We start from the raw sequence: 23,560 nt of genomic DNA, 5'->3' as shown, positions 1-23,560 counted from the left end.
ATTAGATACATCAGTTATGGAGGGAAGAGTATAGCTGACAATAAAATAACTGACAGGAAGACAGTGGGGGAAACAGGAAGTGTACTTCAGAGTCAGAAGCTCCTAAAAAGTTAAGTTGACGGTGAATATCAGAGATTTTACAAGTGAAAAAAGAGATAAGAGAATTGCAAAAATCAACAGAATACATGTGGGAGGGGAATGTGTCTGGAGGTTTTGTAGTTTTACTGAACAATGAAAAGAGAGACCTGGCGTTAACTTCATTAGAACTATAAGGTTCTAATATAAATGGTGTTGCCTTAAACCTGATTTCCTTTTGATGGTCAGCAGGGGGCGACTTGTCTGGTTGCAGAAAGATTTTTTGTAGCCTTTGCTACTCTTGCATGTGAACATCAGTAAACATTTTTCCTGATTACTTCATGGGCCCAAATGCTAGTTATTTTTCAGAAAGAAGGATAATACAAGTTGAGCTCTTTGGCTAACGATGTGTCAATCAAGCTGTTTGGTAACTTCAGAGCCTTTTTCTAACAGGACTTCAATAACGAGTAGGTAAATAACTGTGGCTACATCCATCTTTTATATACAGACTGTGGTAATTCACATGGATATTAAATGGAAGTGAACAACATGGAAACCTGGATAGTGGAGCACTTTTTGTTACTTGGTTAAAAACAATGAATAGCAAAAGAATAAAAAAATGCACGCCAAATTTATGAATTAATTAAATTTATTAGTATTTCACCCCAAGTTTGTGTTGGAACAAAAAAAAAAGAGGTTCTTTTAATCATTTGCAGGCCTGTGGATCCTTCCTTTCAAGCTTTTGGACTCAAATGTTTGTAGATTTAAGTTTGGTGTCTCTTTGTCAGAGCTCCTGCTCATCTTTAGACTCTGTGTAATGCAACCCTTTTAGCTTCCACTGTTATCTGCCACTTACTTCCTGTCACACCTGTACCTCTGATTTCTTGTCCCCTGCCTCCCTGAGCCCCGACACTACTCCATCTTTCACCACCATCATCCACTCTGGGAATCCTTCTCTCTCACGCTTTCTTTTCAACTTTCTCTTCCTCTTTTCCGCTCTTTAATGTCTTTGACATTAAAGCTCTTTCCTGGAATGATAAATGTTTTATTAGGTCTCACTCTCTTTTTTTGAAGGGTAAATACAAAGAGGAAGTGAAGGAAAAGTTCGTGTCTCTGTCTCCCTCTTGACTTAATTTCCATATCTGTCAGTGTGCTCTCCTCCGCTGTGACCTCTCATCTCCATTCATCCTCGCTCCACTCTCCTCTTTCATCCAGTCTCTCCATTTGACGCTCTCATCTCGCTTTACTAGAAACCAGCAGCTATGTATTCGCTACGCAGAAGTCCGGTAATTGCAGATGGAATAGAAGTCTCAAGACAGATTAAACCCAAGGAAAATCCTCAATTCTGCAGCTATAATATTTTGTGATGCATCAACAATTCCTCTCAATAGGTGTACAAGTATCTTTGATGAAATTTTCCAGCAGCTCAAACACATTTAGAAGTGAGTGGGGGGTTTGCTGGTTGGACTTTAAAAGGACTTAACTCCTCTGCTGCACTGTTGCTGAATCTTACATTTAGCCTCTAGGCTTATGGATGATTGTATTTCCTGTGCTGTATCGCTGTCTGTCTTCTGGGGCTGCATGTGTGCTCCCTGTCTCTGGCACCCCTCGGCTATGCTGCTGATTGCTCCTCCTTTTGGAAAAAAATGGGTCACGTTATGTGGGCTGCAGCTCGACACCTACTTCTACCTGATTTCAGGACAGCCAGCAAGCAATGCTTGATGAATCCCGCTGCTGACTAACTGCCTCATGTTGCAAGAATTGAAGAAAATGGCAGAAACGGTTTTTAGCCATGCTGGCAATGTTTGTTTGTTGGTGAGTCCTTCTGTCCACCATTTACCAGTCTCTCTACTGTTGGACAGCGTTCCATGAAATTTGGCACATCCATTGTTCCCAGAGCATAAATCCCACTGACTCTGGCAAGTGTTTCATATATGTAATTCCATAATTAGGTCATTTTATAAATGTGTTCAGCTTTGTGTGCTAAAATAAAAATCATTCTAAAGTGGTCTTTAACAATAGTTCTCCAGGCTTTTCTTTGGACTACACTGGCTGCTTTTTGACTCATTTTCAGTCCAGTCCATGTATCTGACTATTTTCAGAGGATAGTGGAAAGGTGGCTGTCAAGAAATCATTCATAAGGAAAGGAAACATGGAGAAGGGTTGAGGTGATGCCAAATTACACAAGAACTGGATTTAAAATCCAGGCAACAGGTCTGATGGAGTGATGAATCCAGGTTTCAAGATTACGGTTCAAGTTGCTGTCAGAGGAAAGGGACGACAGCAAGTGTGTGCAGCCATCTGTAAAACACGGTGGAGGCTCTGTCATGGTTTGGGCTGCATTTCAGTCAGTGGTGTTGGAGATCTTGTCAAAATTGATGCAATTATGAATGCCGAAAAAGTACCATCAGACTTTAAATCATTCCAGCGTTAGAACCTGAGTTACAATGTTCTAAAAGTAACTAATTACTAGAAAGAGTAACTATTGCATTACTAAAACGTTTAACCCTCTGGGGTCCACTGTATAATTGGCCATTTTTGACTACTTTTGATTTTATCTCTGCATTTCACCTTTAACAACTATTTATCTTGCCTTGTTTGGTATCATTCTTTTCAGCACAACCTCACATGTCTGAATTTACATCTATTTTTTCATTTCGACATACTGTATTAACACAATTGATATAAAATCAGACAAAAAACATAAAATCTGAGTAGAAAAAGGTTAGATTTTTTACTGTAACAACCACAAACATGTTTAACGAATCATTTTCATAACTTGAAATGCAAATATAAATTGTAAATTTTAAAAACCTATGCACAACTTTTGCAAACCACAAAGTTATTTGCAGCTATTTACCTAAAAATGCAGCCAAGGTGTTTTTTTATAACCATTTCAAACTATTTACAGAACAATCAGGTGTTCCTGCATCAAATAAGTTGAAACACAAATTATTTGTGCCGCTCCAAAAAGTAGTTCCTGTCCACTATAAGACAAAGGAGAACATTGAAAACCTGATAACTGCAGGCCTGACAGCACGAGGTGTATCATCCTGTTTTCTACCTGGAGACAGAGTTTACGCTGTAATCTGCCTTTGGTTGCTTTTTGGCAGCAACTGTGACATTCACCAGTCCCCTCATTGTTCTGACACACAACACTAAACTATCCACTACACAACACACTAGCTACACACTCCAGACATGCTAAACGTCACAAATCTCGTGGACTTTCAACACAATTTGAAAACTGGTTTATAGCATCTTGTTGCTATGACAGCTTAAATTGGTCATGTGATTGGTTTACCATGACTACTTTATGCTTCCTCAGCCAATTAGCAGGACTCGTGCGATTGTTTCGCCCCACTAGCTCCCGGTAAGAAGAAGACAGCTTCAACCCTCTGTGTGTTGAAAAACAGTGACGCATTTTCATGTTAGCAATGATAACAGCGTTGTAACGATAGAAATTATTCCCATCACTGTTGCTGACACAAGTGGAGACTGACAAAAGGTGGTTTGAAGAAGCTGTTCAATAAGTTGTGTGTGGATTGGATCACTAGACAGACAGTTGCCTCTTAACCTCCAGCAGACAGCCACCTCATCACTCTCCGTGCCTCCTCTGCACCCACCACAGAGCCAGCAGTTAGTTTGCCAGATGATTTTGAGTGTTTGTGCAAGAAGCCTGATTAGAAGTTAAAAAATTAATCTTGAGAGCTAAGTTGGTTATTTTGCCCTCTGTGCTGTTAGCTGAGAGCTTTTTGCAGTAGTAATTCGTAAGTACATTTACGCTGTACATACTGAGCACCTTGTGATAGTTTAGTAGGAGTTAGAAGGCATTTTTTTATAAATCAGTTTTCTCCTATTTTGTGGTTGGAAGTAAAGCTTAGAGAATTGTGATTTGCTTGCCTTTTATTTTCTGTTAGAGAGAAATAAGGATCACTAGAGGTTTTTTGTTTGTTGTTCGGGGAACTGCTCAACTCTGAAGTCAGCCAAATGCTGTTTAGCATCTTGAAGTGTTCTCACTTTCTTGGGAGTGGGAAGAATTGTGCATCAAATTATGTCCAGGTTTAAAATCTGAATCATGTGCACACCATCTTAAAACCTTAGAGGCATTTTCCAAACCACCAATTTTTATTACTTCTTTCCAAGCAGATATCATTATTTGTAGTATAGGTTTATCTGCCATATGTATTTTATTCTGCAATTTTATGTCCGATATTAAAGCTGAAACTGGTATTTCTTTTACTATTGTTCCTTCAACATCTTTCCATCCGGCGGTGTAGTCTGGACAACAGAGACAAATCAGTGGTCTTAGCTGAGCTGCACAATAATATTCTCGTAGACAGGGAAGCCCACGACCTCCCTTTTCTTTCTTTAATTGGAGCGTTTTATATTTAACTCTAGCTTTTTTCCCGTTCCAGATGTATTTTGACAATGTTCTATCCCATGCCGCAAACTGTTTTTGTGGTATGGCAATCGGTAAAGACTGAAACAAATACAGCAGTCGGGGAAGAATATTTAATCTGACTGATTCAATCCTGGAGTGTAGGTCCAGAAACGGAATAGTGTTCCATCTTTGTATGTCTGATTTTATAGATTCATTTAGCGGGGCATAGTTGGCATTGAGCGCTTTGGTGAAGTCACGATGTATTACCACCCCTAAATACCTAATGCTATCTGCATCCCATTTCCATTTATAGCGATTCTTAATTTCGACTGGTGGTTTATAGTTTAAATTTAATACCTGCATTTTATTTACATTGACCTTATATCCCGATAAAGAACCATACTCTGATAGTGCTTCCATGATTTGGGGGAGTGCCTGTGAGGGGTAGGATAATGTTAAAAGTAAGTCGTCAGCAAATAATGCTAATTTCTGTTCCCCTCCTGGCATTCTTACTCCTGTTATATCCTGTCTCTGCCTGATCCACTGACTTAATGGTTCTATAAACAAAGCAAAAAGCAGCGGTGAAATGCAGCAACCCTGTCGTGTCCCTCATTCCAATATAAATGGTTCGGTGAGGTCTCCACTGATTTTGATTTTAGCTGTTGGTTTGTTGTACAGCCCTGAAATAATATCAATTATAGATTTATCAAAATTAAACTTCTCAAGCACTTTGTATAAAAAGGACCATCTCACTGATAATATCATTTCTAGTCTCTTAGAGATAATAGATGTAAACAACTTGTATTCAATATTCAATACACTGATTGGGCGATAGTTACTATATTCTAGTTTATCTTTTCCTTCTTTTGGTATAATGGAAATTATTGCTTCCCTCCATGAAGAAGGGATAGTTTTCTTTTCCATTACCCAATTAAATGTCTTTATCATGGTGGGAGTCAAACGATCCTGCATTATTTTATACCATTCTGGGCCGAACCATCTGGCCCTGCCATTTTCCCTCCCTTTAGTCTTTTAATTGCCAAGTAAATTTCTTCTTTAGTTATTGTGGACAACAGCATTTTATTTTGTTCCTCTGTCACACCTTGCAACTTTAGACCAGACAGGAAAGTATTGACAATAGAGTTGTTATCTACAAAGGGTTGGGAGTAAAGTTTTCTGTTGTAATTCTGGAAGCATAGTTAAATTTTCCCCAGTTCAGTTTCTATTTGTCCATTAAGAGGATTCTTTATTTTATGTATAGTCCTCTCTGCTTGTTGCTTTCAAATCCTCAAAATCAATATGATAATAGATTCAAAAACTGGATTTCAAAAGGTATAACTAATTATTATTCATTTGTCCATAAGGGAGCATTTCAAAGTTTTGAATCTTTAAGGAGTAAACATGACTTAGGGTCAGATGACTTTTTTAGATATCTACAGGTCAGAAATTATTTTAATCAAAACTTAAAAGTGAACCTAAACGAATTACAATATGTAGAAACATTATTATTACTAACCAAATCTGGAGCGCAAAGTAAAATTATTTCCAAATTATATCCCAGCATCCTGCGGTGTAAAAACGACAGCACTGTGTATATTAAAGCGAAGTGGGAAAAGGAGGGTAATTTGTCAATTACAGAGACGTGTTGGGCTCACGCATGCAAGATACAGTGGGCTACCACTGGGTCTAATGTTTGGCAGGAATTTTGCTGGAAAAGCATCATGAGATTTTTCATTACCCCTGCTCAACAAAGATATCGAGGACTTGGTGATAAATGTTGGAGATGTGGGGGAGACGCAGCCAACCGTTTCCACATCTTTTGGGACTGTAAAGTTATTCGCCAGTATTGGTCTCTAATCCATGATCATTTACAAAATGTTTTTTCATTTGTTTTTCCTTCAACTTTTGACTGCACTTTTTTTGTGCAATGTACCAGTGGATAAACTGAATTCCAACGACAGAAGACTCCTGTATATCCTACTGGCCGCAAGTAAAAAGCCTCTTACGAGAAGATGGCTTAAGCCTGAACCACCAACGATGGAAGACTGGATACATTCTGTGCAAGAGATCTATACGATGGAAAAAGTGTCATTTTCTCTTAAACTTCAGAGGGATTCCTTCTACGGAATATGGTCTAAATGGACAGACTATGTTAAGCCTGTGAGGTGTGATTTTGTATAAGAGTATTATGTAAGCCTCCCTGCCCTGCTGCCTCCTAACCCAAGTTCCTTTTTTTCTTTTTTTTTCTCCCTCTTCTTTTTTTCTTTATTTTTTAATTATAAGTTAAAAATGTGACAGCAAAGAAAGTGTCAAAGGGCATAGTTATGTTCAACTGCTGTCTCAATGAAAGAGATAATAATAAAAAAAAATTATGTCCAGGTTATCCCCAGGCCAGGGATGTAACAACTGCCAAAGCAGTAAAAGCAAAACAATAGAGCTCAATCGGTCATAGACTGACTTCCTGGCAGCTCGGACCACAACGTCATTGAACCAGTGTGCGATCTTATCTTGACAGAGAACGGAACAAAGGGCTGCCAATATCTAAAGAAGGGCATTTCTATTAGAGCCATCCTGAAATCTACTTAAAGAAATGACAAGAAAGTTGCCAAAGAGAGCTCAGGCTGTGCTGAAGAAAGTGGTCACATCACATTGACTTTAAAGCTCACTGGAACTGTAAAAACTCTGTTTTTGCCCCTCATATACTATGTGCTTAAACATTTCAATAAATCATTGCACTTATTTCCTATTTTCTTAGCAAAAAAACAAAAGTGGAGTGGCTGACGACTTCTGCACAGGCTTGAACATCTAAAAAGAGCAGCTTGTGCCGGCTCTTAAATTTGACTTTCATTTTCTTTAACAGAAGATGTTGCGTCTCTTACTGACTGAGCGGCTGTGTGCTGCCCAACAGTTGAAAGCCTGACAGGAAGCATCTGAGTCGTTTCCATTCCCTACAAACACCTGTGCTGTCACTGACCCCTCCCTCCCCTTTGTGCCCTCACACACCCACTACGTGTTTGTCATGTTTCCTGCAAAATCTAACATTTCCCGCTTTGTTCCTTTTGAGCGTCATTTGTGCCGTAATCGCGCCAGGCTCAGCCATAGCTGCACGCAAAAACCTGAGAGACCGCACACTAAGAGAGCAGCTCTACAGCACTCCATTTCCCCTCAGTTATCTCATTAGGCTATGGGGACATGTGATCGGTATGCCGGCTAGCCTAGGACTAATGATGCATGGAGCTGTAGCCTCTGGTTAGACGCCATGGACCAGAGGAATCCAGCCAGGCGCCCGTGTACAGTGCTCTGCGCTGCCCTAATCGGTCATCCCCCGAAACATTAAGCATGTCAAAGCGGGTAATGGATTGGCCCAATTAACATGGATCTTTGACGGAGAACACACCTGTTTATACGTCCAGCCCTGACACATTTTTCTTTTACCTTGCGGTTTGTCTCTGAGACTCTCTTATCAAGGTAAATGCAATTTAATTTGGGAGCTGAGTCCTCTCTCGCGTCTGCAGACAATTAGTGTTTAGTGATTATTCTGAGAAGCGGCACAGACAATGGATTTATTCAAACAAAGGAGCTGAAATAATGGTTCGCAGCCACCCCCCCCCCCCCCCCCCCCCTTCACAGTTTAGAAAAGCTCCCCGCAGCTCCATCCTCGCTGATGTTGAATGTCATTGTAGACGTGGTTTGTGTTGGTGTTTTCGTCTGTGTGTGTGTGTGTGTGTGTGTGTGTGTGTGTGTGTGTGTGTGTGTGTGTTCGTTTTAGTATGTTTGACCCCGCAGTTCAAGGACAGTCTTGTATGTGCCGCCTCTGGCTCCTCCAGTCTGCACCCAAGTGGTGTTTATTTAGGGAGCTCATCTACCCACAAACACACAAACGCACACCAGCCTAACCTTGTTCTCTGAAACACATCACCCCGAGTTCTACACATATATCAGAAAACAAAAACTCTGGAGTTTCTATCCTCTGTTTCCAATAATTTACGTTGAAACACACACACACACATGAACACACACACACAGTGTCCTGAAGCTCGCAGTATGTCCTGCAACCCTGCCTCCCATCCTACTGGATTAATTACTCTCCTCGCTGCCTGTGATCCCCGAGAGCGTCTGAGCCGCGTTAGCCGGCCTCTACCTCTTGCTGGTGGGCACAGAGATGGCAGCGCTTGCCCATTCATCACCGTGACTTTGGGAGGAGAGACACGAGGGACGGGGCGCGTAGGCGAGCACGAGTAAGAGAGAGGGCAGAAGTGAAGGTGAGACTAAGGTGGTGGGAGAAGGGGAGCGTAAAAGAGCCCGGTCCCTGCTGACTGAGGCCCTGATTAAAAATTAAAAGTGTTGCAGTTTCGCCGGTTTCAGAGGTTCAGAGTGTAATGCGTGGATTGCTGAGGTGATTCTCAGAGGAGGAGACGGAGGTAGTGAGGTGGCTGAAGAGGAGCTCTGGGGCTGTGGGAGTATAGGATTAGGAATGGGGGAGGAATAGTAGGGAAGAGACACATCTTTACCTGGAGATAAATAACCTAACATTGCTCAGCCTGGGGACTCTCCCCATTGTTTCTGCCCCAAGAATATTGTCACATTCATTTTTTTACCCTGCTGCAGACATCTTTTTTACTGTAGATGGATGAGGGCTGGTGTAGGAGGGGCTGGGAGGGATGTGGAGGGGGGTGGTTGGCCAGGTGGAGATTGGTGCAGAAGGTTAGCGCAGCTCTACGTAATGGAGACAAAAAGGAAAGCAAAGACAGACAGAGGAGAAAACTGCACAGCGTGGATGCATGCATGTGTGTGTGTATGCGTCGGCCTTTGATCAAACCACTTGTCAGGCTGCTTGTGAGTGTTTGTGAGCCCTATTTGTGCCTCCGCGTGTCTCATTTGTGTGCTGGTGGCTGAGGCATGCACCGTGCAAAACTGGGATCAGCCTTAACAAGTGTGCGTGTGTACGTGTGTGTGTGTGTGTGTGTGTGTGTGTGTGTGTGTGTGTGTGAGGGCACAGACAAGGGAGTCCTGTTCTGCTTGTGGGATGAGAAAGCTGCATGTGTGAGGAAGCAGTGAAGAAGAGGAGGGGAGACTGGGGAGGATCGAGGAGGGTGAGGTGTGTCTCAGCCATTCAGGCGGCGTAGGCGTATGTCTTTCATCTCGTTTCTCACACAAACAACAAAGAGGCTCTGCAAGTTTTCCCCCCGTCATGTACAATACCCTTTCCTAACTCTCACCTATTTATAGTAGCACAGGTTGAGAAGTACCGTACACCGTTGCAGCATCACTTAATTAGGTGCTTGTTTACCAATAAACTCAGCGTGGCAAACGCAACTCAGAAACTACAGTGTATGAGACTCAAGTCTCTTATATGACAGGTAGGAGAGGGAAACTGGCTTATAGTCAGCCTGGAGTGTTACTCTAGTCCTGGTAAAGGAGGAAAAGGACATTTTTAGTAGGTTTTTTAGGATTGCTCTTTCGTATAGTTAAGCCACATCACTAAGACAAGGAAAAACGTAAGCAGTCACAGATGCAAATTCAAGCACCGCTTGGTGCAAAGTCACAAAATTGTGGGAGGAAGTGGCGGAGGCTTATTTACATAATGTTTGCCAACAATCACATTGACGGTTTACACAGCAGCAAGACTCGCAGAGCAGCTGTGATGACGTAACCCGTAACCCAGACAGTGAAATGTAAGTCCATGTTTTTAAGAAGAGCTGTCGGATTTTTCTTCAGCGTTACTTTCTGAGAGGGAGCGCGTTAGTACCAAGCCTCACGTCGGAAGTTATTACCCTAGCTTTGCAGAAATGACTGCGAGTCCTTAGAAACAGCTGGCTTATTTCACGCAACAGTGTTTCCCACCCAGGTGGGCTATTGGTTCTTTAACGGGGCATGTAAAAAAAATATTTAGGCAGATAGTTGTAATATAAAATAAAATACAGATTATATTCCAAATGGGAATAAACTATAATGGAGCTTGGGGCGATTCATTTAGGAGCAAACAGGAGCTGCTAATTGCATGTTTTCCTGCAAGAGATGCTTTATAATGTTTATGGCACATAATTACCAAAAAATAATAAAATTAGGTTCAGAAGAATATTCTGGTGTTATTTATGTTTATACAGATTCTATCTATGTTTACAGTTTTCACAGGACTCTATGCAGTCCTGTGAAAAACTCATTATACCCCACGATTCAGTAGCGTACCAGCTTTTTCTGTATGACTTTATTGGTCTCTCACATCTGTTTGGAGGAATTTTGGCCGGCTACTCTTTCCAACATTGCTTCAGTTCATTAAAGTTTTCCGGTATTTAGTCATTCACTGCTCTCTTAAGGTCCGGCCACAGCATTTCAGTCGGGTTGAAGTCTGGACTTTGACTGGAACATTGCAATTGTTGCATGACCCACCTGTTGGACGCATGGCCTCACATGTGAGGAGTTCATGGTCAACTCAGTGGCTGTAAGGTGCACAGGTCCTGTGGCTACAAAGCAAGCCCCTCCACCACCGTGTTTGAGCAGAGTCTGATATTGTTGTAAATTTGCTGGGACGTCCTGTTACAAAGATTGTGGCATTTTGATTACACCAGACCAGCAAACTGCAAAAACTTCTGCTTTAATGGAGATGCTTGCACTTGCTGATGATCAGTTAATCAAGTGCAATGGACTAGCAGCACGTAGCTGCTAATCTTTCCCGGCGACGTCTCTGAACGTCACCAGCCTCAGTCCACCGCTTCTGAAGCTCTAAAAAGTCCTTGATGAACTTTTCTTGAAAATCCTCCCAGGTCTGCAGTTATTCCCGCTGCTTGTGCATCTTTTTCCTCCCACATTTTCACGTTTTTAATTTCGCAGTAATATGCAGCACTCTGTAAACAGCCAGCCTTCACAGCAATGACCTTCTGTGCCTTTCCTTCTTTGTGAAGGGGGTGTCGATGAGCATCATTTGGACAACTGTCAAGTCTGCAGTTATCCCGACGACGGTGGTTGTGTGCAGTGACCTAGACTTCACTGTGAGATCTGTGATGTTTGAGTATTATTATAAAGTGAGATACTGCATTTTAGCTATCAGCCATCATCAAGAATAGGACAGAAAAGGTTTTAAAATATTTCACTTTGTCTGTAATATGATTTATAGAATGAAAGTAAAACATGAAAGTTTACCTTTTTGAATTAAATTACAAAAAAATGAACTTTTTCTCCTAATGTAACTGTTTAAAACGCTCAAGTGCACATCAAATAAAACTGCAGGAATATTGTTTAGACTATAAACTCAGGATAGTCATCAATACATTAACAGTTTACAGGTTTCCACAGTTCAGTCTCAATGTGAAACTTGAATCAACATCACTGACCAGCGTCTGACTGAAGGACTACCAGACATCAAAGCGGACCCTATTTTCCTGCTATCACCGCCACATTGGTTCCAGCTGCTGTGCTCTTTGACGTGATGCAACAACGTATTTATTTTCCATTACCGCTTTACCACAGCACATCAAAAATATTGACACTGCATGATTCCCAATAAATGAGCTTAAAAAAAAAGCCCCTGCAGTCTCCTCCTACGAGTGCACCAGATGTCCTGAGATTTGGGGATTATGCCAGTTTGTGAAACAAGAGACAGAAACAATTAATCTCTTGACCAAAGAGGAAGAAGGATTCGGATCTCAAACAGTCGGATTGTTGCCTATAAGCCCTTTTTAATCTGAAGCAATTATTTTCTTAAGCACGATGACACGGCGGTTTGCAAATTATAATAAACCATCACATTCGGATTGATAAAGGGCATAAAAGCCTCTCTGGGTTATTAAAACTAATAAGCATAATTGGCACTAAATCAGGAAAACAACAGAGCAGAGACCCCTGAGTTGTGTTTTAACATCTGAAATATGCATTAGGCTTAGTACCCCAAACATCATTTCAGCAACAGACATCACAATCTGGTTAAAGCCTTTTTCCGGGACGTTCAAATGTGTTTTGCTGCCGTAATTGACTACAACATTGCATCTGGTGAAAATCGTCATTCATGGTGTGTGGCGTGCAATGTTCCTTTTAAATTTAGCAAGGTGATGAGAAGGATATATTTGGAAAAATATCAGCAGAAAGGATAAACAACAGACCTCAGACAACCGAGAAAACTGGCTCCTCTCATCTTCTAGAGATTGTGTGTGTGTGTGTGTGTGTGTGTGTGTGTGTGTGTGTGTGTGTGTGTGTGTGTGTGTGTGTGGTCTCCAGAAAGTTTTATTACCAGGGCTAAAGAGAACTTTGAATTTTGGAAATGGTCAATGCTCAGATTCTGGAGGAAGAGTGAAAAGTATCAGGAGTATCAAGAATCTGAGGTCTTTGAAGTCCAGTGAAGTTTCTGAAGTCGGCCATGTCCTCTACTAGTGTCCACTTTGCTTTATCGAGCCTAAAGTCAGCCCAGTCACCTACCCAAAGAGTGTAGAGCAGGTCAAGCTTCCATCTGCTGACAGAGTGTATACTGATTTTCTTTTCCAGCAGGATTTAGCATCTGCCCAAAACTACTGCTAGCCAAATCGACTGACCCAAAGCCCACAGAGACTCCATAGAGTGAAGGAGAAGCACCTGATCCAATAATACAGACGAGCTCAATGAGTGTTGGTGTCTTGAAGAAAATCCCATACTTTATCTTTAGTGAAGGCTTAGCTGAAAATTTGGGAAACATGAGCGTCCAAGGTTAGCTTGCCTGCTGTTATTTCACAACAATCAAAGTTCTGTAAAGTCAGGCGTTTCTCCACCAGGATGAAATGGCCAGAGTCCAGTGGGAGAAGGTTGTGGTGCTGGAAACAAAGCTGTTGGCAGATTGTTTCTATCTCTCCATCTTTTCTGCTTCCACGGTTTTCAGCAGCAACCAAACAAAAGCCTGGCTTCTTGCCTCTGAACTGCCTGTGTGGGATGAAAAACATTGAAGCACACTTGTTGCGAGTTGTGTTCACATTTTGACATATAACCTGGTTTGTTCTCTCGCTGACACATTCAGCAGACAAAGCTCAACAGAATTTCACTTATTTCACTAAAAACTTTATTATCATCATGTTTGCCGACGGCTGATGCTGCACCGATGCTGTGAGCGCTGCAGTGCTGCTGAGAATCATCGTTTAGTTTTCGAACAGGTGCAGAGACCTGTTCGATTGGCCACCGCGTAGCAACCACCTGTCGCTGGGGAAAAATTAGTGTTGTCCCACTGGTTGCGAGTGGTTGCTGTGAAATTGATCGCTAGGTCAGTCACGCCAGCCTAAACGTGTATTCCCCGACCGAGGCCCCGACACATTCACCTGTACTTTGGATTTTTCAAATAAAAGCATAACCGACTGATTCTCCTGCCCTGCTTTGTTCTCTTGGTATTTCTATACTGTATTTTTTAACAGCTTGCTTTAGCAACTTCTTTTTAGATTACACTGTTAACTTGGTTCTTGCATCACAGTTTCTCTAAAGGGTTAAATATGTCACTTTTCCATCAAGTAAGAAGAAAACACCCGAAGAACATGAGTATTTTCTTAGAATTGAAAGCAGGCAGCTAAATGTGTGCATATACTGCCAAAAACATGGGCTGGGAAGAGAATGAATGTCGTGAACTCTATTGAGACTGCGTGTAAACCGAATTTGTCTCAGAGCAGGAGAATAAGCAGCGGCTTTATGATTTTTAAATGAGCCTCTCAAAATGCTGTCTTAGCTCATTCACCTTCCTTTGTTTTTCCTGGCATCCATTGTTGTCGTCACCACGATCTGGAGTTCCTCCAGTTTACACATGAACAGCGATGCACTGATGCATTCTCTGTCATCCTCTGAAATCTGGCTTTGTGAGGCGTCGTCTTCTTTGCTCTTTGACTTGTTGCCGCTCCCAAACATTTCTTTTGACACAGCTGCCTCCTTTTTTCTCAAAACTCTTTATCTTTCCTCTGAAAGCTATCTCAATTTTAGTGGAAGCTTCTCAGCGGATCTTTCAAACACTGTTGTTAAATCAGCATAAATCTGTAGCCTTTGGCTATTTCCTGCTGATATTTTCTCTGCACTTCCATGACCTCTGCGCACCCCACCCTCGACTGTGTATTTTAGCTGTGATACCTCCCACCTCGGTGACAACTATATCGATAAGCTGAGCTGCTGTTTCTGAGCTGCAGGGTCCAACATTTCCTTTCCTTCTTGAATGTGAAGACCTGCAAGAAGCCCAGCTTGTGTCTTTTCTTCCTCCACCACTTTTTTGTGCTAAATTGTTTCTACTAAAAAGCTCCATATTTCCATGTCCTACATCAAAGTCTGTCAGCATGTTCCTTATCCTCGAGGCCACCCATCTTCTCTCAAAAGTGAGATTTTACACTCCTCCTGCAAAAAAAAAAAATGTTGCAGCCATTTTTCCCTCAAAGTTAATCATTGTTGGGCAATCAAACACACCTCACACTGATTCAGTGTTTTGAGTCACATCTGAACCCACGTTGACAAACCGGGAGAAGAAACACTCCTCACACTGCACTCTGCGGCTCTGTAATGAAACTGTCATCGGTGTCCTTCAACCCACATGGCTTGAGGCAGTCAATTACAAACACGATCACACGCTAACACACACACTCAAAGTCCATTTGATCTCATGATAAAGGATGGGAATAAGTCGTCTTCAGGCAGTCCTGACACTATAATAGTGGCATCGTGCAAGGTGCATCATTATTTTCAGGGAGAATGTTCCACATATAGACGAGCCACAATTAATTATTAAAGTGGCAATGACCTGGCCTTTAATCTTTTATTAAATTCAGCTTGTAATAATTAAAAAAACCTCATCTCATTTGTTCACACACACATACAGAAGGTTAGAGTGGGACTTCATGATAGCTCGAGCAACAGGACTGTAAAGTGTCAGAGCCTCCAACACGTGTCAGGTTAAAACCTGACGTGTTTTAACTTTATTATTATTATTTTTAATCCACCGAAAGTTATTAGTCTGGGTTTTATAATTAAGGAAGCCTCCTCTCATGCAGCCTCACTATTTCCCCTCACACTGTGCACCCATCTGCTTCAGAACTTCAAAAACACTTGCTGCTTCTCCTCATAAGTTCTCTTCACTTCAGTCCGCTTCTCCTTTTATGTGTCATAAGCCCGACTTCAAAAAAAAAGAAAAAGGGGATCACGAATCTCATCTTTTATTACTGCGAGCGCATCGTGAAATGGCAACGCAAATATTCCCTCTATAACATTTGTCTCTGTTTGAAATTGAGCTGTTCAGCATTAAGCCGATGCATGGGCGTAATGCGGCGCAAGCATGAAAACTAGCATGAGGGTGAATGAGTAGGAGTGCATTCATCACGAACCACAGGATCTACTTAGAGATGCATATTGGATTAATAGAGCTCGGATGCTTAATTTGGAGTGGAGTGCTCGCGCTGCGTTAGTCGTGACCTCTCTCATCTTCGATCAGATGTGGACGGACGGGCTGCGGGCTTTTTATCCGCGGCCTTGAACGGCAGCCCCAGAGAGCAATAACGCCTATGTTTGTGTGTTGGGTTGTGTATGTGTGTCCTGTCTCTGCGTCTCGGTCTGTGCGCTGGAAATGAATCCATTATTGGAATAGCCTTTCACTCAAGTATCACTTTTCTGAGTGGTAGGATTCCTCGGGGTCCGATGTGTATTTTGTCTGCGAGGCGAGCGTTTGATTGGGGTGTCAGGTCTCTCTCACCCGTGGCTGAGTTTTGGCGAGAGGAGTGCGACGTGTCTCACAGCTCTGGCACTGCTTGACTCCAGATGCCTTTGAATGGAGCTTCAAAGCTCGCCTCGCTGAATGTTTCTCTCCACACGTTCTGGCACCATTCACTGAACCCCCTCCTCCTCCTCCTCCTCTACCTCCCCTCCAGCTCTCAGTTGTGTTTTTCCACTTCACTTTTGCCCTCGCGTCCTTCCCACCTCGCCGTGTCCTCTATTCTGCTGCACACCGTGTCCTCTGACAGCGCCTGTTTGCCGGTTAGAGATACAGCACGGCTCAACTTTGACCTCTGCATTGGAGGCCAGTGCCAGAGATCAATGGAGTCAATGGTGACAAGCAGAAATATGGAAGCACGGGAGGAAAGAAAAACTGGCTGCTGGCGTATCTGTATCACCCAGGAACAGCAATTTCTATCTCTGTGTGTCTAATGCTTCCTGTTTTAGATTTTGATGGTATAAGAAGTAGTAATCGTGGATGTGGTTTATTGCTCTTGGAATTGTTTTCCAGTCAATGAGATGATGTGTTTCTTATACTTGGATAGTTCTAATGATATTTGGCTGAGCTGTCAAAAAGGAGGCAGGCACAAAGCACACACAGATGCTACTTTTATTGCAGATTTTTTTATGGCATTGGCCCCACTTCTGAAGGTGAAAAACAGTCTACGCTCCACGACCCACGTTTAAAAAAAAACAACCCACGATGAATGGAGAAAAAACGCTCCAAATTGAATTCGAAACACATTTCACGTTTTAACCGTTGTCGTCTGCACCCATCAGCCGCGGCTTTATTCCCCAGCAGTGGCACCTGTGGGGAATAAAGCCAACATGTATGATAAACTGAGTGGGAATATACACTCATCGTAATCCTTCACAACTGCTTTCTTTTTGTAGCTGTCACAGTAAGTAAATAGTTTTCCACTAATTATCCCAAAGCCGCTTTAGATATTTGTCCTTTTTTGCAATAAAGTTGATATTCTTAGCAAATTAACCAGAGCTTAAATGGAACTTGGTAAGTGTGGAAAAAATCTTTTGCATTAAAAATTATTAAAATATTTTGTGCTCTGAGCTCCAGTGAATCAGTTTTCTTTGTTGTTGTGCTGTTTGATGAGCAGACCTCTGCTGCTCTTTGTGAATTCAGGCAATTGCATTTTACAATGTATTAAAAAACCGTGGCTGCCATACATCACCATGGCTGCTTTCCAACTCTCAGCCAACCAGGTAAAAATAAAGTCTGATACTTGCCAGCTTATTTTCAAACCAGTGACTTCTATGCCTGACCTAGCTTGGTGGTTCTCAAACTGTGAGACCTGTTTAATAGAGGACAAAGTCTTTGCAGGTGGGCGTGGAGAAAAATACTGAATGTACACTAAGTAAGCAAACATGGCTGGTAATTATGAACAAAAATTTGGGGATGTAGAGTCTATGCATATCATATGTACATATGCATATGTACATATGTACATAAACATCAAGCTTTACATTTCTTCATGCTTGTGAACGTTTTCATCCTTCATTGTGCTCATCATCTGAACTCTATTAGCGTAGCTTGGCAGGCTTCACTGTTTAAAGTGATTATTATTTATCTTATACTGAGCCACTGTGAAGCCCCTGCAGTTCCTCTGTCTGAAACAAGCCAGTATGGCTCTCCTGCCTTTTAGTCATCTTCTTTCTGATTGTCAGCCCCTTGCAAATACACATGCTGCTATAAACCGAATGCTATAAACAGTCTGCATCCTGTGCTGTGGATACATCAATGGAAAGTACAGTATGTTAGGCCCAAACAGAGTTGGCCCTGCTGTATGGTGGAAAACTTCATTTCATCTATTCATACAATGTCACCTTCAGCTTTTCAAACCAGCCACCCTGTGAGAGGCACATGGATCTGTTTTCTCTAGTGGCTCATACCCAGTGTTACATTGCAGCAGAAGGACGGCACACAAAGATGAGCTATGCAGTGCGCCCCGACTGTGACAGCAGCAGCAGAAGCTTGGAAGTCAATATTTGGTATGACCACCTTTATTCTTCAACACAGCCTGAGCTCTCCTAGCTTTCTTTCGCCCTGTCTGAGTTTTTGTGTATTTTGTATTTTGCTTGAGTTCAGCAGTAAAGCTGCTGTTTAGTTCAAATCCTGTTCTGTGTGTCCTAACCTACCTGGCCCACAGAACCACATGCGTAATTTTAATTTTGAAATAGTCGTCAGTATGAATGGAGGAAGTCAGAAGAGAGGTCTGTAAAACACAGCAGAGGCTCTGTCATGGTTTGGGCTGCACTTCTGCACTGATCTTGTCAAAACTGATAGAATTATGAACACAGAAAAGTGATCGACCAGATTTTGATCGACCATGTTATAAAATCTGGAAAGCATCAGATTGGCAACGGCTTCATTTTTTAGCATGGTAATGATCCCAAACTCACTGACAATGCAATAAGTGTAATCCTGGAACACTATCAGTCAGTCAAAAAGGAGCCAACATCCAAAGAAAAACTTGGAAAGAGCGTCAGAAACCCTGGAGAACTATTGCTGGCTGAAGCTCAGGCTCCTCAAATAAATAACAAAAAAGAAATGAGAGATGACAAATTTTGCCAATTTTTTTTACTGAAATAGAAATATTTGAGAACTATTTTTTCATTAATGCATCAAATTATGAAAAATATCTTTTAACTGTCTCAGAACTTTAGAAGTAAAGTTCTGTTTGTGTGTTTTTATCCAGCGCAGCTTGGGACTGCTACCTAGATTTTAACCTTCAATTAATGTAGAACAGATAACGACTTGAAGATTATCCTGAAATAATAAACCACATTTTCAAAAAATATACACAGAAGTAAAAGTGCTGTATATTTTTTTCAGTGGATCCGAGTGGACTGTATGAGTTTTTGGAGAAAAAAACCCCCAAAACAAACCTCTCGAGTTGTTTTCTTATTAGAAACAGACTACGAGTAATAAAAGCAGTGTATGAATTTTGTTTATTTTACTGCCTAGCTGGGAGGAAACATTAGCTGGACGCTCACAGGGCAGCAGTTAAATGAACACAAAGAAAAATCTGTTAGCGTGTGTGTGTATGAGTGTCCTTACACCTGACTTACACCTTGCCATCTCACCATGGTCCGCCAAATGTTCGCCCTCGCTGTCACCACCTGGCTGCTGCTGAGTGCTCTGATTGCATTGTGCGCGGCTGCGTGTGGGCACGTGCGTGTGTGTGTTTGTGTGTTCGATGAGGTGCTCCCTAACAGATGGAGTAACCTAATACACCTCTCATTTCTACCCCGCTGTCCATTGGCCCTCATGGTCTGCTGGTGATGTTATCAAGGCCTTACCAGCATCCTGCCTGCTTTGTTCCTGGAATCAGCCGGCCCCGCCCCGCTCTGCCTCTCTGCCGCCGTCCCGTAAAGCCCCGAGCAGATGCAAACGTACAACAATCCCGCAAGGGGGAAAAAAGGGCTGTCAGGTGGAGCAGGTCTCAGGTTACCTGAGTGCAGAGTGCTCTGAGTGAAACGTGCCTGGAAAATGCAGCGCACTGTTTACAGTCAGTGAACAGATGCTGCTTTGTTGTAGCTCATAAAATCACGACTGAACGTCGACGCTGCTGGGAGGTGTCTGTTAGAGTCAGCCTGCGCACGTGCTTGGTGCACCCACAGACACATGATAAGACAGTTGGATCATCACCGGCCCCCTTTAGAAGCCCAATCACCTTACATCAAAAGTGTCACCGTGGCACCCCCGCCAGTCCTCTGTCTGCGTCCCGGACAGGTACGGCTTTGTTAACGGGACCAGGTGGCAGCGACTCCTCCATCCGTCTCCATGGCAGCTAGAGGTGAAACTCCATCAGCCAAATGGATTAGTCTCATTGGCTGGGTAATTTATTGATGTTTTCCTCTCAGGGGATAATGGGTGTATGGCCGCTGATTGATGAGGCAGCACGGTGCATGTCTTTGCCTTCGCAGCGTGTCAACCACAGGCAACGGTCAGCCAAGCCTGGTACGTTATGAGCCGCAGATTTATGTACTTATACGTAACGTGGAGACTGATGGGCTCCTGAACATCAAATATGCTTATTTGACAGGCCCTTCATAGATTACGGGAGCGCCTGTTTTATGTCAGAGCTGCAGTCACTTAAAGGCTTTAGATGTCAGAAAGAATTTACCTCATTGTGCCGCAGATTTATCAGACTTATTTTACTAATAACATGAAATGTGTGATACTTGATCGCTGCTTAATTTGGGATTAATGGCTTGAAATGCACAGAAACCAGATATTATGAGAAATTCGCATAGTAGAGGTTTACTGGACCGCATTTAGTCAATCCGACATGAGCATTTCAAGGCCTGAGAAAGATGAGATGCCCAGATGCCTTGGAGTAAACAGGTGGTCTGTCAGTAAAAGGCCTTCAGTCTCAGGAGAAACAGCTTTCCAGCAGCCTTCTGCCTCCATCCCTGACGCTCACAAAATGAATGTTACTGCTAATTTTAAGCGTGACCTAATATGCTGCTCTGGGCTCCTGCTCTTGTAATGCGTGCTCTTGACCTCGTACACTTGTATCCGGCGTGTCACAGGTCCCCGACATACGGCCCCATTCCCCTCCATTAAAGGATACCTGATCCCGTCCAGGCTTTCACCGCTGAAAGAACGTGAGGAGCATTTGCAGGAAATGGGCTCGCAATGGTTCATGCTATGACCCCGGCTACTCAGAGCCATTGAATTGCATTTATGAAGAGCCCTCTAGTATTTCTCTTTACCATCGCAAAGTGGCTCTCCTCTTTACGGCGTGAGAGATGCTACAGGTAGCGGCTGAATTTCAGGGTTTGATGTGGGTGGATTTTTTTTAGAAACCGCTTTGTGAGCTGGATACATTTTCTCACTGCCTCCACTTTTCAATCGATAACCAAATATCTGCTTGTTGAAAACTTTCTGTGCTCATCTGCGAGTTCTGTGTGTAACCGTGTGTGTGTGTGTGTGGGTGTGGGTTTGTTTTCCCTCCTTTCAGTCTGTCTCCTTGTCTCAGCTGGCAATCTGCACATCTGCCTCTTCACTGATCACAGAGGGAAGTGCTTCACAGACACAGCAGGACAGCCGTAGAGTGAAAAACCAAACAGATGTGCGCTGCTCCTGAACATCCTCCAATGCTTTTCTTAACCTTTAGGCAGCCAGCGACTGTTCTGCTGAGCGAGCAGGCTGCTTACATACACATTAGACCCTAAAGCTGCAGTTTACTCCAGCCTATGATAAAGTTTGCTTAAACAGGTTCAGTATTTTATTAACTAAAGCTGGCTACTTACAGGGTCGTTACTTCACAGGATTCTCTTTAGCCAGTTAAGGCAGCATATTTCAACACTTTCAGCATTTTAAAGTTGAAAACCAACTTTTAAACTCAGGCTTACAACCTTGAAACATGGCAGTGAAGCTATGCAACATCAAAAAATGTTCTAATATTTCCTGTTATTTCCAGAGCTGAGCTTAATTTTCCCCGTACAAAGGCAAATACCTTGTGCCGCAATGAACACGATAAAACGGGACCAGAAAGATTAAAATGATTCAGCAGCAATTCAACAACACAAAAAGGTGGATTTAGTGTCAAATTATTAATAATAATATGCTCTGATCTGCCTGCTAGTGTGCAGTTTGGTTGCCATAAAAGGGCAAATAAGTGCGCTGCAGACATTCATTCGTGCTAGCAAGTAAACCACAATCTGGTTGTGCTATATTTTAGGGGTGGGTTTTTATAATCGATTCATCGATTAAAATCGATTCTGGCTTGGATAACGTAAAATCGATTCATTAAAATCCTGAATCGATTTTTTAATATAAATTTATTTTGTCCGAAATGCCAGAATCTCTGGTGACATCTCACAAAATTTCAAGAACCACCAAACAGTAAATGAGAGCAGGTACAGGGATTCTGCACATAGACTTAAAGACACAGCGCGACCTGCGGATCAGAATCAGTTAGATGTCGCCTTTCTCACAGTCAGGGCTGAAAGCCGACAGCTCGCTGATCCGGGTCCGCGCTTTGTGTTCACGCCCTTTATGCGCCGATTCTAAAGCTGTTAGTTTGATCTCTCTCCAAACAATATTGACCGAACCAGCAGCAAAAGAAGATCCAAACGCTTCACATAAACATCGTCATGAATTCACTCTTTTACTGTTTTGCTTCCATTGCGATGTGCAGCTCTCTCTCTCTCTCGAACAGTTTCGCTTTCTTCATTATTCGCTTGCTTGTTACACAAGTCTACTGTTGTTTACAGCGCTGTCGGCCGCTGTTTTTTTCCCTTTTACATTCTTCCGAAAAGAAAGCCTCATTTCTGCTGTTCAATACTGAACAAATTTAAACTTTTTAATATTATTCAAAATGCAAAATGCTTAACGTGTCTCTAATAAAACCGCTGTAACGTCAGAGGTAATGTTCATTAATTAATGGTTTTCTTTCGTTTTTGATGTACTGCAGAATATTTTTATAAAATCCCAGGCCAGGAAAATCACCTTCATGTTTTTCTGTGTTTTATCTTCAGCTACTTTGACACAAAGGCATCTGCTGTGATGCTCACACCTTGGATAAAGTCTTGCGAGTGTCAGCTTCCTTTTTATAGATACAAAAATATGTAAATGTTCTGATCTGAATTATACTTCTGACTGTCAAAATTTCCCAGATTTAAATCGAATCGAATCGAATTAAATCGAATCGTGGATCGAATCGATTTGGGACCTTGTGAATCGGAATTGAATCGATTCTAGAAATCAGTGACGATACCCAGCCCTACTATATTTGTTTATCCTTTGATCTGAGACTTTGACAGAGAATCAATTTCTTCTTGTTTTTTTCTTCAAAATAAGTTTCTGTAAATTAATAAATTGAAATCGCTGAGCCTCAAAATGAGTTGAAACATTTGCAGCTCATATCAGTGTGTTTTCACCTCACTTCACACCACAAATAGCAAAGCTGGATCACTTCGGGCCTGCTTGCATTTATGCATTAGCTGCTGTGTTTCGAGTCCTACTAAACATGGGAAGAAGAAATTGCACTCGTTTCTAAGGTTTTACATATCGGATGATAATAAAAATCTTAAAACGAGGTAAATATAACCTCAGATGAACAAAAACACTGTGAATGTTTAATTTGAGGAACGAATGTGTTTATTCCTCTGTGAGAGTTTACTTAGTTTACAGAATTCATTTCAATCATAGTGAAACATCTCATATATATGTATTTATATCCTCATGTGGATTTGTTTACGCATACACAGAAAGTCACATTATGTCCTAAAAACAGAGGAGTTAAATTGTTTCTCAACGCCAAAGCTCCGCATAGGCTTCACTGACCTCAGAGAGGCATGAAGAAAAACAAATTAAACTATCCAAGCAGGGAAAAACGAATAACAAAGATGAAATGGCTATTTGTTGTAGCACATAAACCAATAACT

The 23,560-nt window shown here is 42.0% G+C and overlaps 1 protein-coding gene across 2 annotated transcripts in view; it reads left to right on the top strand.

The window, feature by feature from the left end:
• The window catches only part of gpc3 (glypican 3), a 133,600-nt gene that overhangs the window by 49,487 nt on the left and 60,553 nt on the right, over window positions 1–23,560 (top strand). The gene's annotated exons all lie outside the window — the stretch shown is intronic.

The sequence above is a fragment of the Mchenga conophoros genome, linkage group LG2 (assembly GCF_057382185.1).
Source record: "Mchenga conophoros isolate Kocher_MC1m ecotype Shallow Benthic linkage group LG2, M_conophoros_male_GT1.1, whole genome shotgun sequence".
NCBI lineage: Eukaryota > Metazoa > Chordata > Actinopteri > Cichliformes > Cichlidae > Mchenga > Mchenga conophoros.
Note: the sequence above shows the minus strand (reverse complement) of the source record. Positions and strands in the feature narration are given on the sequence as shown.